The following is a 15,711-nucleotide window of genomic DNA, read 5'->3' as shown; positions in this document are numbered from 1 at the left end:
CCCTGGGGGTTTTTAAGAGGAGGCTGGATGACCACCTTACTGGGGTCGTTTGACCCCAGTGCTCTTCCTGCCATGGCAGGGGGTCGGACTACATGATCTGCTCAGGTCCCTTCCGACCCTAGAAACTATGAAACTATGAAATGATTAGCAATTCAGCTGAAGTCCCTGGAGAGACACAGGTGCAAGAACAAGAGGAGGGAAATGATCAGCTGTGGTTTCTGCCTGAACATCAAACTCTCCAGGCAGACACATAAGGAAACTTCTCCTGGGAAATAAGCATGAGTTGCACAATTTGAACAGCTTGCAAAAACCAGGAATGACTTGCAACTGAGTACAGCTCTGTGACAAAAAAATTATAGCGCCAAATAAAACATCTCGTTGGAGGGCAGTTAAGTTGGGACACAGAAGACACAGATGTAAGCAATAAAACCCACCAAAGAGGCTCAGGATTATCAGTTAAATAAGCAGATTTTTGCAACCCACAAGAAAAGAGCCATTAATCAGAAGAGCCAATTCCCACCTTTTCTAAGCAAGATCATGGAGGGAGGTACAGACCTCTGAGTATCCCACAGGGAAAACAAAACTTTATTAGCCTGTTATCCATTGCCAACAAACTCCCAGCCCCTAAATCATTTATACATTTACCAACTGAATGGGCTGACTTCTTTAAATGTTTCTAATAATTTAACTATTTGCCTTTTTTTAACAGTTTTCTTTTCTGTTTTTGTTCTGGGGTTGCATGTCTCTAGCACTGAAAATAAAGAAAACAAGTCTTTAAACCAGAAATCAGAATGGGGAGCTCCCTGCACAGAGAGCTGTGTGATATTTTTATAACACCCACACAGCAAATTTATCTTTTCTTAGTAGCAGAGGGGCACGCAAGTGGAAATGCTGTTCCTAAGGGAAGAGCAGTTTATGCAACAAGTGCAGCCCATAAAGACCAGTTAAAATAGTCTTCCACGGTCAGGCAGATCAAATGCTCGAGATGGCTCTGAAAAGAGGTCACTGCAAATATCAAACAAATGGATCAGATTATGTGATCTAATCAAGTGCGGCGGGTCACCCTTATGATCAAGGGTACAAAGCAGTCACAGCTGAAAAGTTAACAGCTGGTGGAGGAAGCATTGCACGTGGAAATTGTAGGTAGCCGGTTTCTTTGGATTAGTTAAGAGGAAAATGAAGGGGAATTACAAGTACATCATAAGAAATTGTAGTGGTCTGATGCATTTCATAAACTTTAGTGTTTTCAATTCGCTCAGTAGCACAAGCCTGGATTGCAGAGATCTACACCAAGTCTGCGGGAGGAAATCTGCACTCAAGTGAGATCAATGAGCCAGTATTTATAAGGGGCAAAGAAGATTTGCACGAGTCAATCAAACTTTGGACGTACACAATCATTTATTTCACAGTGAGTTTTTTCTTCCTCCAAAGCTGCTTTCCAGAGAACGTCAAGAGCAATTATCTTCATCTTCTAGATGGGGAAACTGAGGCACAGGTAAGTTAAAAGATTTGCCTCAAGTTCCCACTCTAGCTTAGTGGCAGAGGGATGAATAAACCCCCTAGATATTTGCAAACAAATTACTTCATTTATTTGCAAGCTTTCCGGCACACTCCCCCTTCATCAGGCATAGGAGAGAGCAGGGCTTTTAGAAGTTCTCCTAGGTAGAAACGAAAATTAGTATTTCACGGGAGAGCTGAAGGTGTGGTAAAATCTCCTCTGTGGAATATTTCATTGCAAACACCTGCCGCTGTCTTGTGCAACATGAGTTTTCATTTCTACCTAGGACAACTTTTACAATCCCTGTTCTCTCCTATGCCTGATGAAGGGTGTGTGCGCCCCAAAGCTTGTAAATACATAAAATAATTTGTTTGCAAATATCTAGTTGGTCTAATAAAAGAGATCACCTCTTCCGTGAGTTTTGATTCCCTTTGCCTCTAGACCAATATGGCTACAACCTGGATACCTGAATAAACCCCTGGCTCTCACTATTAGAGGATCACCATTTCTACTTTGAAAAGGCAGCTGAGAAGAAGCAATCATCACGTGCACAACAGCCATGCAAACCTGCAGAGATACGGACCATAGTAGGTAAAGCTCAAAGACAGCACTCGCTATATGCCCAAGCACACCTGGTGGTGGTGCACATGTAGTCATTGGAGTGACCCCAGACAGGGATGGGGAAAAAAGGGAATGGGGTTAATTTTGAACCCAAAAGAAGCAAGCATCAGGACAGTCTGGCTGGGCCAACATCTGCTTGCATTCACACCGGTGCAAATCTGAAAGAACAGAAGACCCTGGTATCACTCCACTGCTGCAGGAGTGTGCAGCATCTGGCCCACCACTTATTCAGTGCTAGGATGCTCTTTGGTAGATGGATGCATGTGAGCAAAAAAGACAAGAAAAGAACTGCCCCCAGTCTAATTCCTGCATCTTGTGCCTTTGAGCCTATTTCACGTAATAAACATTCACGCAGGTCACAAAAAAATAAAAATAAAAAATAAAAATCTGGTATTTAAGCAGAAGCAACTCATCTCCTGTTCTTAACCGGCCCCCTCTTCAGTTTTAGGGAGATAACAAGCACTTGATTTATTCGCCAGACAACATCAATTGGCACCAGGCTAAACCCAGGGCAATGCATACAAATACACAGCGCCTAGACAGACCTTTGTCTCTTCTAGGCACCGCACAAGTCTCTTTGGCGGGGATGCATCGTTTGACACATCCTGTTAAAGACTAACTCACCAGCTGTAGAAAAGTTTGGCTTGTATTGCTAGTTTATCTCTAGACCCCCCGCATCCTGGGTGACGCACGTGTCTTCCCCTTAATCAGCAAAGAGGAACTGTGGTTTTCCCACCGGACCTGTGCACGGGTGGGCTTGCTTCCTTTCAAAATGCTCAGATGCTTAAAATACAAAAGCAAAGATGGAAAGAGTTCCTGCAAACAGAGCAAAAGACATCCACAAAAGACCCCCGTCCCAGCTCCTTCCTTGCTCACCTTACCTTGCATTGGATACAACGAGCTCAACCTTAATGAATCCTGCTATGCTCTTTCCCCCCTAACTTATCCCTAATGTTCAGCTTTCTTCCAGAGTTTTTATAGTCTCTGCTGTAAGCAAGAAACTCCAATCCCTGCCTGTGCTTTCTCTTACATCATTTCTAAAGATTTTCCACTGATCCTTGCCCTAAACCTTTCTCCCTCTCTCTCTCACTCACTCGCACACATTCTTGCCTCGCATTTGTTATATTTATTGTCCTGATCAAGATGATTAGGTTATAATTAAAGGTCTCGGGTTTTTCTAAGGAATCAGACACAGTCACCGGAGAGCACTAATCTTCCGCAGCAGCAACATCCCCTCAAAGTCTTAATATTACAGACAACCAGGGAGAAAACGTCTTGGAACTTCATTATGCAGCTGCGATTCCTGGAAACTGCAGAAATGTATTTCCTGGGATAATATGCACCTTAAGATGACACAAAATTAGTGCACTCTGCACCCTTATTACCCATAAATTAAAATCTGTTGTAAAGCAGAGGACTCTCTAGGGTTATCATAGGAATGTAGTGGTTAGAAACTGAGGGATGAAGTTTCTTAGAGGCTTTTACTGTTATCCTAGGTATTGATACTGCTACAGAGAACCAGCTGCAACGGTGGTGTCCATGTCTCCTAGGCAATGTCACCGTCCCCATCTATTTCAGTTGGCCTGAAATACTAGTATGAGGCTGTCATTTGTTGCCACCTCGTGTTTTTCTTCCATTTGTTAACTGATTTGTACAATGCAAGGTGCTAATTTTAAGGGCTTTGATCATACTTGTGCAGAGTCAAATGAGGGTTGAAGGGATCTCAGGAGGTCACATCTAGTGCAACCCCCTGCTCCAAGCAGGCCCAGCCCCAACTACATCATCCCAGCCAAGGCTTTGTCTACCTGGGTCTTCAAAACCTCCGAGGATGGAGACTGCATCACCTCCCTGGCGAGCCTGCTCCAGTGCTTCACCACCCTCCTCAAGATAAAGTTTTTCCTAATATCCAACCTCAACTTCCTTTGCTGCAGCTTGAGCCCATTGCTCCTTGTCCTGTCATCTGCCCCCACCAAGACCAGTCCAGCTCCATCCTCTTTGCAGCCCCCCTGCAGGGAGGTGAAGGCTGCTATTCAATCCCCCTCGGTCTTCTCTTCTGCAGACTCAATCAGCCCAGTTCCCTCAGCCTCTCCTCGCCAGTCCTGTCCCCCAGCCCCACAACCATTTTCATTGCCCTCCGCTGGACTCTCTGCAGCTTGTCCACATCCTTTCTGTAGTGGGGGCCCACAGCTGCACACAGGACTCCAGATGTGGCCTCCCCAGTGCTGAACAGAGGGGAGGAATCACTGCCCTCCATCTGCTGGCAACGCTCCTCCCAATGCAGCCCAGGATGCCGTTACCCTTCTTGGCAACAAAGGCGCATCATTTGTAAAACACATTTCTATGCCAGAAGGAACAGTGTGATACCATAATAGCTCTTTACTGTGACTTTGCAAAAGCCTTTGCTACCATCCAGAAAGAACTTCACAACCCGCTGTGCATCATGTGTTTGGCTTTCAAAATTCTCTTGCAAACTTATAAGCCCAGGCACAAAACATCCCAAGTCCACCATTCTCATGACAGTGATTATAAAATAAATGGGCAATATTGTAATCTACTTAAAAATATATATCACTTGCTTCCCAGGTGAGGACAGAAACATTTTACAAAGCGGAACACCAGAAATAGCTCTTGCCAAATACTTTTTGCCCAACTTGCTGATCGGAAGAATTGGCAAAACAAAGAAACAATTTCCCAAGGCTGCAGAAAAGAAGCCTGTACCCTAGGAGAGGCTGGTTGTGAAAGCAAAAACACCACAAATGTATTGCCACTGCAAACGCTGGGTGACAACATCATCGTTCCTACATGGATGAAGCCTTTGCCCCAGGCCTCCGTTTCTGTGGATAGATACACGCCTATGCCCCAGCCCTGCAAACCGTGTATACATGCGATTATCTTCAAGCACATGAGCAGCTCTATGGAGCCCGTATCAGGGCATGAGGGATTGAGATGAGCTTTGCACTCCAGTCAATGGCATGATTTCTACTGACCTGAAGGACAGCATAAATAGGTCTTTATCTGAATCACAATCCCCGCTGGGGGTGAAATCCAGCTTAAAACACTGCAGCTCAGGCTCATCCCTAACATTACGTGTACATCTGCATATACCTACACAACACATCTCTGCATACAGAATCAGATGCAGAGAGAGTAAGCAATGCCCAGTGATACGAAGCAGCCAGCATGTCCGGGGAGACTTAGCATTGGCGATGCAAACACAAGAAACGCTCAACTGATCAATACAGAACATTGCTGCAGCAGCTCAGAAAATGGCTTGGGGTATAACGGTGGCAAAGTATTATCAGACCACTCTCTGCCTTCAATACTTTGATCACAAGGTGTTGCCAAGTAGCTCAAGGACCCAGGCTGGTTGCAATCCAGCAGATCTCTTCTCTTCTGTGGTTGAGAGCTCCCAGGGGAAACACCCCTCTCCCTGGAGAGCCCTTGAGTGAGGGGGTTCACATGCCACCATGAAGTTTAGCATGCACGTGAGGTCCTAATGCTTTCCACTATCCATACCTGTTGCAAGGCTGAAACCTTTCCTTCTGGGTGTGGCGCTGGCCAGAATTATCCAGGCCTTTCTTACCTCCAGGTTAGCTTATTGCCCCATGCTGCGTGCGGTGCTGCAGTCTACAACTGCTCGGAGACTGAAGCTGATGCAGGAGACAGGGACTCCCTGCCAGCCATCAGCACTGGATGACCTCCAAACACCCTGGGGTTGACCTAGCCCATGCACCACCTCCCTGCCCACAATGCAGCGATGGCCGCAGTTGGGCAGAGCACTCGGCCGGGTGCCCACCTCGTAATGGCTGGCAGCGAGGGCCCTGGCGCACGCTGAAGTTTACTCTTCTCTCTGGCATGAAATAGAATCATAAAATCATAGAAAATGAGGGTTGGGAGGGTCCTCAGGAGGTTACATCAAGTCCAACCCCCTGCTCAGAGCTCAAATTCGGTGGTTATCGGGGCATCCTATAAAGGTATGTCTGAGAGGGTCTCTGAAGAAAGCAGGGGGAAGGCTGCCTAGATGATACAGAAGTTTGGGGGCACTGATGATTTCAGTGTTGCAAAAGTTTAGTATCATTGTATTTACTGTACAAATAATTTCATTTGTAGCTTTGGCTAGGAATCGGCATTATCTTAGAGCAAATACAAACATGATGCACGTGGTGTTTTTCAACCGGGCTGGGGGCACAAGCACTTACTTACAACTTTATTAGCATCTAAAGGAAAGGGAAAAAAACCACAAACCCTCACTCCTCTGTTCCCTCTACACCCTTCTCCTTTGAGGTCAAGTATTTATCCTGGGTCAGCTTCTTGAACATGCACACGGCTCAATTATGTTGGTTTATCATCACTGACGCCTTTCTGCTTTTTACTAAGGGGTTACCACTCAGAAAAGTCTGAGACCCTGCAGTGCAATGCATTCAGTTTTCTTCGGCTATTTAAGAGGTTTCCCACATATTAACCCTCTGCAAGTCACTTTTCAAGAGGGTGTAGAAAGATTTAGGCTAGGGACAGATCTTACACGTAAACCAGCTTAAGTGATCAGAAACTGGTTTATACCTGTAACAGAACAGAAATTCGGTACACATACACTAGTTTTAAAATGGTGGAAACCAGTTTAAGATAAACCCGGTTGAATGTAGTATCAGACTGAACTGATTTGGATCAAACTGGTTTATGCCATGTCTGTCCCAGACCCCTATGTTCAAAGGAGCCCCAGAGCCAAAAGGCCCAGTCAAAGTTCACTGAAGCCAAGGGGAGCCAAATAAAATACTGCATGAAATGACAAGTTTCATAGTGTGGACAGATATATTCAGCAATGATCTGACTCCCTGTGTAGTTATGCCTTGGGAGAGATGAACAAGGGTAAGCCCCATCTTAATACATGTTGCCCTGCTTTCTACAGTCCTCTCTTTTTTCTTCAAAGAAAATGGGGGACATGACACGTTAAGTTTTCTTAATCAACTATTATATCTTCTTAGAAGTTAGTAGCACACCCACCCAGGGCTTAAATTTGCTTCAACACTGATGCACTACATCACAGAAAAATAGGACTGAGAGTTGCATCTAGTCCCAGCTCCTACTCAAGGCAAGATCATTCCTGTCTAAATCATCCCAGCCAAGCATCTGCTTAAATTGCTCATCGGCTTCTCCTGGGATAGAGATTTCCCAGCCTCTCTGGGAAGCCTGTTCAAATGTTGAACTACCCTCTTCGTGAGAGCATTCATCCTAATGGCCAACTTGATTTTCTCTTGTTGCAATTTAAGTCCATTCTTCCTGGTCTCCTCTCGCTACAGAAAAGAGTCCATCTCCTTCTTCTTTACCACCATCCTTCAAGTATTTGAAGACTGTTATCAAATCCCCCTCCCAGTTTTCCTTTCTCCAGACTAAGTAATCCCAGTTTCACAGATGTGAGGGGCTAGAAGGGACCTTACAGATCACGGGGTCCAGCCTCACTATGCTTGGGTAGGAAAGACTGCTGGGATCGGATGACCCCAGCAAAATGGGCGTGAAGATTTTCCAACCTTTCCTTGTAAATCAGGTTTCCCAGGACTCTCATCATTTTTGTTGCTTTCTGCTAGGGAGCCTATGCTACAGAAGCAGCATTTTCCCCCTCAACTCTGGCATCTCTGCCCAGAGCCATAAAACTGCCAGCTGTGCCTCTGTCTCAATGCTCTCTAGGCTACAGCACATCTTGTAGCTCATCAATCCACCTTCCCTATTGATGCAGGACAATGGCAGGGTCCATCCGTCCGTCCATCCTTCCAGCTTAAAATCACAGCCAGTGAGGTTCGGAAGGGACCTCAGGAGGTCACATGTAGTCCAACCCCCTGCTCGGATTTAAGCAAGGGGTTGGACTAGATGCACTTAAATCAAACTTAAGTGCAAATAGCCTAAAACTGCCATTTTAAAGATGCATTAAGGGTGCACATGTGTATACGCGGTCATTAAATCATAGAAAATGAGGGTTGAAGGGACCTCAGGAGGTCACGTCTAGTCCAACCTCCTGCGCCAAGCAGCACCAGCCCCAAATGCATCACCCCAACCAAGGCTTTGTCTACCCAGGTCTTTAAAACTTGCAAGGATGGAGACTCCATCACCTCTCTGGGTAACCTGGTCCAATACTTCACCACCCTCCTAGTGAGAAAGTTTTTCCTGATATCCAACCTTGACTTCCCCTTCTGCAACTTGAGCCCATTGCTCCTTCTGTCATCTGCCAGCTTTAGCCGGCGTACCCCTAGGTTAGACGAAGGATCATGTCCATTCAACCCTCATCCACCAAAGCCACTTCCTTTGACCCCTCCCAGGCCTTTACCTGGCTGTTTCCCCATGTCAGCTCCTAGGAGGACCTGAACCTCAAACAGGAGCTGAACTCTCACACAGGCCCCCTTTATAGGTCACCTGACTTGTACTTGGACACTTGACTCCAAATAAGCCTTTTTTGGAGATTCCGTTTCACTCTTAATTAGCCAATTATCCTGCACTTGCCCCTAACAAAGCTGCGGGTCCCAAGTCTCTTTGTCTCACTTCACCATCAGGGTGCTTATTCATGAGACGGATGCACTTTGGAGTGAAGGCATGCAGGGAACTGCAGCTCTCACCCCACAGACTGAACTCCATGGAAGTCAATGGGTGCTTTGCATTAAAAGCAATGTCAGCTCATAAGTTCAAACATGTAAACACATCTGCCATATAAAAATGAAGCTGCAGGGTGGTAATCACCACTGGGTCTTGTCAAAGGAATAAAACATTTTTTTTTCCAGATTTAAAACCTTCATGCATTGGGATGGGAGAAGAATGCTAGGACCTGGTCTGCTGTCATCATCGCAGTGGACCTCTATCCCCTGCAATTTTTCTATAACAATTTTTTTATCCCATTTTTTTTTTTTTATATGAACAGTTAATGACAAATGGGGTTTTTCTAATGGGGAGACAGGTGGGGAGAATTAAAACGTGGTGTTTTTCCCCCTGGAAACTGAAGCCTTTTCATTTCAAGTATGAATAATCTCAGGATTGAATTATTTTTTTACAAATGATTTTGCAAATTCTTGCGGAAACAACATTTCGTCATGTTTCAAAATGTGTTAAGTTTTTCATGATCAGGCCAGTTTTGAGGCACCCTGGTGAGCATTATTTATGATACCTTCTTCCCCCGCACCAAAAAGGCACAGGGCAACTATTTAAGGCAAAGAACTGACCTTTGTGGGCCAATTACACAGCTGGTATCAATCAATGTAGATCCCCTGAAGCCAAATGGGTCTTATTATTCACAGCCACCAGTGACCTGGTCTTTTATTTCATGGCATTGGTACCGCTTTCCCCTCTGAAGACAGTTGGCCAGATCCTGATCTTAGTTGCAGCCGTGTAAAACCAGAGGAAATCCAGAAGGGGGTAGAATTACCCCAGATAACATAAATGTGCCTAAAAACAGGATTTCATATAGCTTTTTCCAATGCTATTATTTGTGCAAGAACATCCAATATCATTTTGCTTACACTATTGTGCATACATACGATTTGCATGTGCAGGGGTATGCTGGGGTGATCTAGCTGGGGCAGGGGGGTGGATTTGATAAAGGATGCTGCTGCTTCTGTTTCCCAAAATCTAGATTTTTAACCATTGTAAATTGTCTTTTTTGCAGACCCAGAAACAGTTGCCCACGGGGTGAACTCAAAACCAGAACAAATGTAGCCTTTTAAAATGGTCCCATCTGATTCTCAGTTATAGGCATACATTACAGACCTGTATGCCTCAGTTTATAAAACCCTGAAAAACCAAGCTGGAAGAACAGAAATGCTTTCAGATTGCCAACTTAACTAGAATGGGAATAAATCATGTCATTCCCCACTTTTTTCATGTGGGTACACATGGTACATGACTATAAGCATGTCTTTTTAGCCCTACATGTATACAAATAGGCACACACAAGAAAATGTAAATACTATTATTTAACATGCACAAAATTTTTGAATAAAGACCTTTTTTTCCTTAGGAGAGAGAGAACTGGGTTACGGTCTTCACTACTAAACTGAGTTGTCAAAAGTAGCTTCTGCGGTGTCACTTCTATTTAAAATGACTCCTTGCAGCTACGTAGATCATGAGACACGAAACCCACAAAGCGAAGGCCATATCCAAAAATCAAAGGCAATGTTTAGGCTTTGTTGCTATTAATAGGGCCCACATTTGCAGCTTTTAAAAAGCCTGTTTCATAGTTTCATAGTGCGTAGGGTTGGAAGGGGCCTAAACAGATCATCCTGCCCTGGGCGGAAATGAGTTCTGGGGTCATAACACCCCAGCCAAATATCTACCCATTATCTCTTATGCCCAGATTAAGTGCCTATGATAGAAGCCCAGTCAAGAGACCATTGAAACCCGCCCTGCAAAAAGAAGAAAATTGTTTGCAATGAAAGCTTCTCACCTATTGACCAAAATAATATGGAGAAGAACATTTCTAAGAGTCAAACTTACCATCTCTCCTCCATAGCCAAATCCTTGCCCCCCTGCTTAGACTTCTCAGAGGGTAACTACTTGCAATGAGAGATTTTGCAAACTGGACGGCTGTCTGCTGGATATTGGAGAGACAGCACCAGATTTTTTTAATCATCATCAAACCTTAACAATTTAGAGTTGCTCTCCACGTGCTATGGACTCAAATGGGCAACATAAAGATGAAAGTTTGCAGGGCCTGCCGCCAGGTCTCTGAGCTACGTCACTTTGACCAGCTCAACATGAAGATAATGAGCTAGGTAAGGGCAAAGAAAAAAGGGGAGGGAAAAAAGACCTTTTCATTTTTAAAAACAGCTGCTTTTTGTCCACAATACCCATTTGTGCTGATGTCGCCCATTACCTGAAACAAACTCTTTGCAACCCACCCAGCCACAATTTATTAAGTCGCTACTGGACCGCTAAAGCGTAGCAAAGTATATGCCTTTGCGCTGGAACTTATACTTTAGCTTTAATGCTAATTACAAATGTGGAGACGGTAGCATGAAATCAAATGCAAGGTCCCAGTTTAGCTTGGTGGCGCTGGGCTGCCAAAATGAAAGAGATGTGGTTGTGCAAAGTGGAAAAAAAAGAAAGCCATCAGCTCCCCAGGCTGCCCTCGCAGCTGCTGCCGTTCCAAGCAGTGCCTCACCTCCCCGGCCTGGGCTCTGTGCATCCCCATCCAGTTTTCTCTCCACAACTAAGGAAGGAATAAAGCAGGGTCCAGGGCTAGGAATGGGGTCCGGGCATGGCAGCTTGCAAGTGAGGAAGCAGCAGAAGAGATGGCAAAGAGCTGGGGGGAAAGGGTGAGGGTATCTGATAATCTGCAGTCGTGCAACACTGGGCTCTAATCCTGCCAGAATGAACCAGGGTTTCTCTCGGGGTCCATAACAATCAATCTTTAGCACGAGGTGCCCTGGTCTCATTGATGCTGGTTTGGCCCTTTAGGGGCTGGGACCGAAGTTCCATAAACTGCTTTGACCTAAATCAGTTAAGTCTGATGCTACAGCCATCCAGGTTTTATCTTAAACCAGTTTCAACCATTTTGAAACTGGTTTAGTGCACTGACTTTTGTTCTGTTACAGGTTTAACCCAGTTTCTGATCATTTCAGCCGGTTTGTGTGTGACGTCTGTCCCTAGAATCACTCTTGATTTGCACCCGTAAAAACTACTTCCAGCACAGACCTGCAATCATAGACATGGGATTTCACACCAAAGCCCTTTGGAAGCTGGGCAATCCCAGGACGCACCGTTTAAGCTCTGCCTGGTATGCCAGCCACATCCCAACGCTGGATTCGGCTGCATTTTCTCACTTGGTTCAACTGGATCCAGAACTTTTCTCTCTGTGTTTCTTGTGTCCTGATGCAACAGCAGTTGCTCTGTTCCAGCTGCAAACAGCAGCAGCAGGACCTTGCCTTGTTGTCATCCTCAATTATTTTACAAGTGTTAGCTAGTCCATTAACTCCCCTGGATTTAGGTGAGTCTCAGATTCATTGCAAATGCAGTGAATTGAGCCCTGAGGTCTGCAGCATTACAATATGATGGACTGATTCCCTAATTACAACTGTCCAGTGTATAGCTTATGTGAACACGTCTTCAGCCCTCGGATGGGTTGTGAACTTGCTATTTGCTATTGCTGGTGTTGGGTTGCTTCCCCTAAGTGACAGGGCAATTTACACACCAAGTTTGCAGATGTAGCTCTGTCTGACAGGGGGACAATTGTTTATTAGCATAACTGTGCTAGCAAAAGCCCTAAAGAAAGTGCAGTCACCTAACAACGTCCTCTTGCTGCTGCAGCTTATTTCTTTCTGGGAGTGGTGTGAGCTAAAGGACTTTGCTTCTACCAGACACAATCTCCAGGCTAAGAAACTTCCTCGGTCTTTGTACAATGTGACATTCACTCCCACAGCCCACGGTCTCGTGTGGCTGAAGTGGGACTTAAATGCTAAATCACTGCCAGTCCCTGTGCCTCAGTTTCCCTGCCTGCAGTGTGACAACAGCAATACTGATCTGGGTCAGATGCATTGAGGTTAATGGGTGAAAACTGGAAGGGCAATCCCCAGAAGCCGTCCTCCACTGCTAGCCACTCTCACCCTCAGCAGGCCACGTGTCTTACTGACCCCATGCTCCTGCAGCTGCCTCTGAGGACACGGTCTTTCACCTCCTCCTGGGCTCCTGCCTAGTGCCCAGAACCTGACTGCTCCACACGCAGGAGTGAATGTGGTTTCGCCAGGCCCCGTTTTCCAGATGGGCACGTGGCTACCCCTGGTTTGCAGGTGGGGAGAGGAGGCATGAGGGTATGAAGAAAGACTGCAGGAACTGGGCTGATTTAGCCCACAGAAGAGAAGACCAAGGGGGATTGAACAGCAGCCTTCACCTCCCTGCAGGGGGGCTGCAAAGAGGATGGAGCCGGACTGGTCTCAGTGGGGGCAGGTGACAGAAGGAGCAATGGGCTCAAGTTGCAGCAAGGGATGTTTAGGTTGGATATTAGGAGAAACTCTCCCATGCAGAGGGTATTGAAGCCCTGGAGCAGGTTACCCAGAGAGGTGGTGCAATCTCCATCCTTGGAGGTTTCGAAGACCCGGGTAGATAAAACCTTGGCTGGGATGATGGAGTTGGGGCTGGTCCTGCTTGGAGCAGGGGTTGCACTAGATGTGACCTCCTGAGCTCCCTTCAACCCTCATTTTCCATGATCCTATGAATCTGGATCCCTCCTGGCACAGCCTGGCAGTGACTCTGAATCCAGTATGGGGTCAGTCTATGGGTCCAGTGTCCCCTTCTCCAGCCCATAAAGCACATTGTAGGATTGCTTTATATGACCAAAGGATAGCTGTCCCTGCCAGGAGGTTGCAGACGGAGACCATCCCCACAGTGTGGCTACCCCCGTGGGTCCTCAACCATTTTAGACTCAAGGCACCCCTCCTTGGACACCAGGTCCCCTCCCTCACTACTGTGAATTGAGCAGCACCCCATTTAAAACATGAAAGTATCTTATCTCTTTGCGGGGGGGGGCAGGCAGCCTGATGCTTTCTACTCATCTCTTCACACCTCCTGCATCACACTTCAAAGGGGACAGAGCCCGGACATCCCTCCAGCTCCTTCTGCCTTAGTCAAGCTATTGAGAGCAAAGAAGGCAGGCATCCAGTCTCCAAAACACCCAAGCTAGTCCCTCTCTCTCCCCCATGGTCCATCTCCTCATCCTCATCAGCCCCTTCCCTACCCTCACAGTTGGTCCATTGCCCACTGTCCCAAAGCCTCTTTCCCCTTCTGAAACTCATAAAGTCACCAAATTTGAGATGTTTGTGGTGACGATAAAAACCACATCCCCAGCTGCAGGGCAAGTGCCTGTTGAATATCAGGTCCAAGGCCCCCAATACTCCTTTAACGTACTTCTCCGGGGCCTCATCTAAACGAGGGGCAGACTGTGCTTGCTCAGTCATTTAGCGCTTGCATAAGCAGTACTAAATAAGCTTGCACAAGTCCTAAATGTCTGTGCCGTAACCGGCGTTAGTACTGCGCGGCTCGTTACTACTGCGCAGTAGCAGCGCATCAGGGTTAGTGCCCGCCGATGCGACTGCACGGTAGATGCACCCTGTAAGATTTCAGACCTATTTCCATAAGCTTCTTTTCTAACACGTGCAGAACAAAGTCCTCATCCCTGCCCTTGCAGGAAGACACGGACAAACTGCTTCTCCCGACAGCCCACCCGCCTCCAGCCTACGGCAGACACTTGGCAGGGCAAATCTGAGCCCCAAATGTTAGCAAAGGCCTTAGCAGCAGGCTTCAAGCCACCGGCATGAGAGGTCCTGGAGCCACCACTGTGCAGGCAAGACCCAGCAGCTGGCACAACACCGGAGCTCAGGAAAAACGAATATTAGGAAGGCGGCCAGCGCATCAGTCGCTCGGACCAAGCTGGACTGTCCAAACTGTTCAACGTGGATATATATATTAGCAGCTCCCTGGAGCCACTGCATGTCTCTGCCATCTTTGTGCAGGGACTCGCGTTTCACAGGAGGCCCTAAGAGGCTCGACCCCTTCCTCCCCATCCTCTCAGCCACATTCAGCTCAGGTATGAAGTTAGCTCAACTAGCCTGGGGACGGACGTGGCCCTCGCTCCGCGTTATCCGCGAGCGCGGCCAGCCTGGAACGGCGCTCGCTTGACGATGAGGCTTGGAAAGCAGAAGCGAGCAGGCGATGCCGTTTCTTATGTAACCCTATATTTATTTTGGTTACGTGCGGCTTCGAGACAGATCTAAAACGGTGCTGGCCTGTTCTGCTGCCCTCAAAAGGGGTTTGTCAGCACAGTAACAATAATGTTCTGCTGCTGAAATGACGTGCTGGGCTTTCTGGTCAGCTTTTCGGTTGCACAGTGCTTTTTTTTTTTTCCACTTTGATATTTGAGCCTTTCCCTAAAAGCAAAACCCTCCGGGCATGTGCAGGGCTCTCCAAGCAATGGTCACTGGAGGACAGAGACAAGAGCAAAAAAAAAAAGAAACCCCTCCCCAAAAAAGCTGACAGCATCTGAAAATGATTCGCAACGCTTGAGCTCAGTCGCATTAACGAAGTGATTTAAATACGGCGGATGACCTTGCGGAAGCTCTTCGAGAAGGCTCTCCCTGGGATCACTGGCCATCCAAACAATATTTAAACCCAGCTAACCGAGCACGGGAATGCAATGCAGAGAGGACTGTGCCGAGGACGCGTCCTGCACCCGCCTTGCAGCCCTCGTTCGAGTGACCTGCCATCAAGGGGATGACTCTTGTGAGTAAGGGATGCATGTCCGAGGCAGAAGTGCAGGACCGGGCTCTAAATCGTGTGGTGTCGAGCGGTACAGCAGAGCAGACGCAGCCTAGCATACGGCCCCCGAGGCACTGCCTGCGAATTGCGCCTTGCTACCTTAAAGCAAAGTAGCAACCTCAAGAGTGACTAAAATGCGACATGGTTGAGAGCTTCTCTCTTGCTGTCTCTGAGCACCTTGCACATCATAGACTCAGAGAAAGTTCAGGTTGGAAGGGACTTCGGGAGGTCACGTCTAGTCCAAAGCAGGGCCAGCCCCAACTATATCGTCCCAGACAAGGCTTTGTCTACCCGGGTCTTCAACACCTCCA

At 46.9% G+C, this 15,711-nt stretch overlaps 1 protein-coding gene across 1 annotated transcript in view; it reads right to left on the bottom strand.

Moving 5' to 3' along the window:
- The window catches only part of OSTN (osteocrin), a 24,467-nt gene extending 21,363 nt beyond the window's left edge, over nt 1-3,104 (bottom strand). The window contains exon 1 of the mRNA XM_019503485.1: nt 3,001-3,104. The gene's annotated coding sequence lies outside the window, so the exon portion shown is untranslated. The remainder of the gene's footprint in view (nt 1-3,000) is intronic.
- Between the last annotated feature and the right edge of the window lie 12,607 nt (nt 3,105-15,711).

This window comes from Gavialis gangeticus, unplaced genomic scaffold, assembly GCF_001723915.1.
Source record: "Gavialis gangeticus isolate Ggan-Ray unplaced genomic scaffold, GavGan_comp1, whole genome shotgun sequence".
NCBI classification, from domain to species: domain Eukaryota; kingdom Metazoa; phylum Chordata; order Crocodylia; family Gavialidae; genus Gavialis; species Gavialis gangeticus.
Note: the sequence above shows the minus strand (reverse complement) of the source record. Positions and strands in the feature narration are given on the sequence as shown.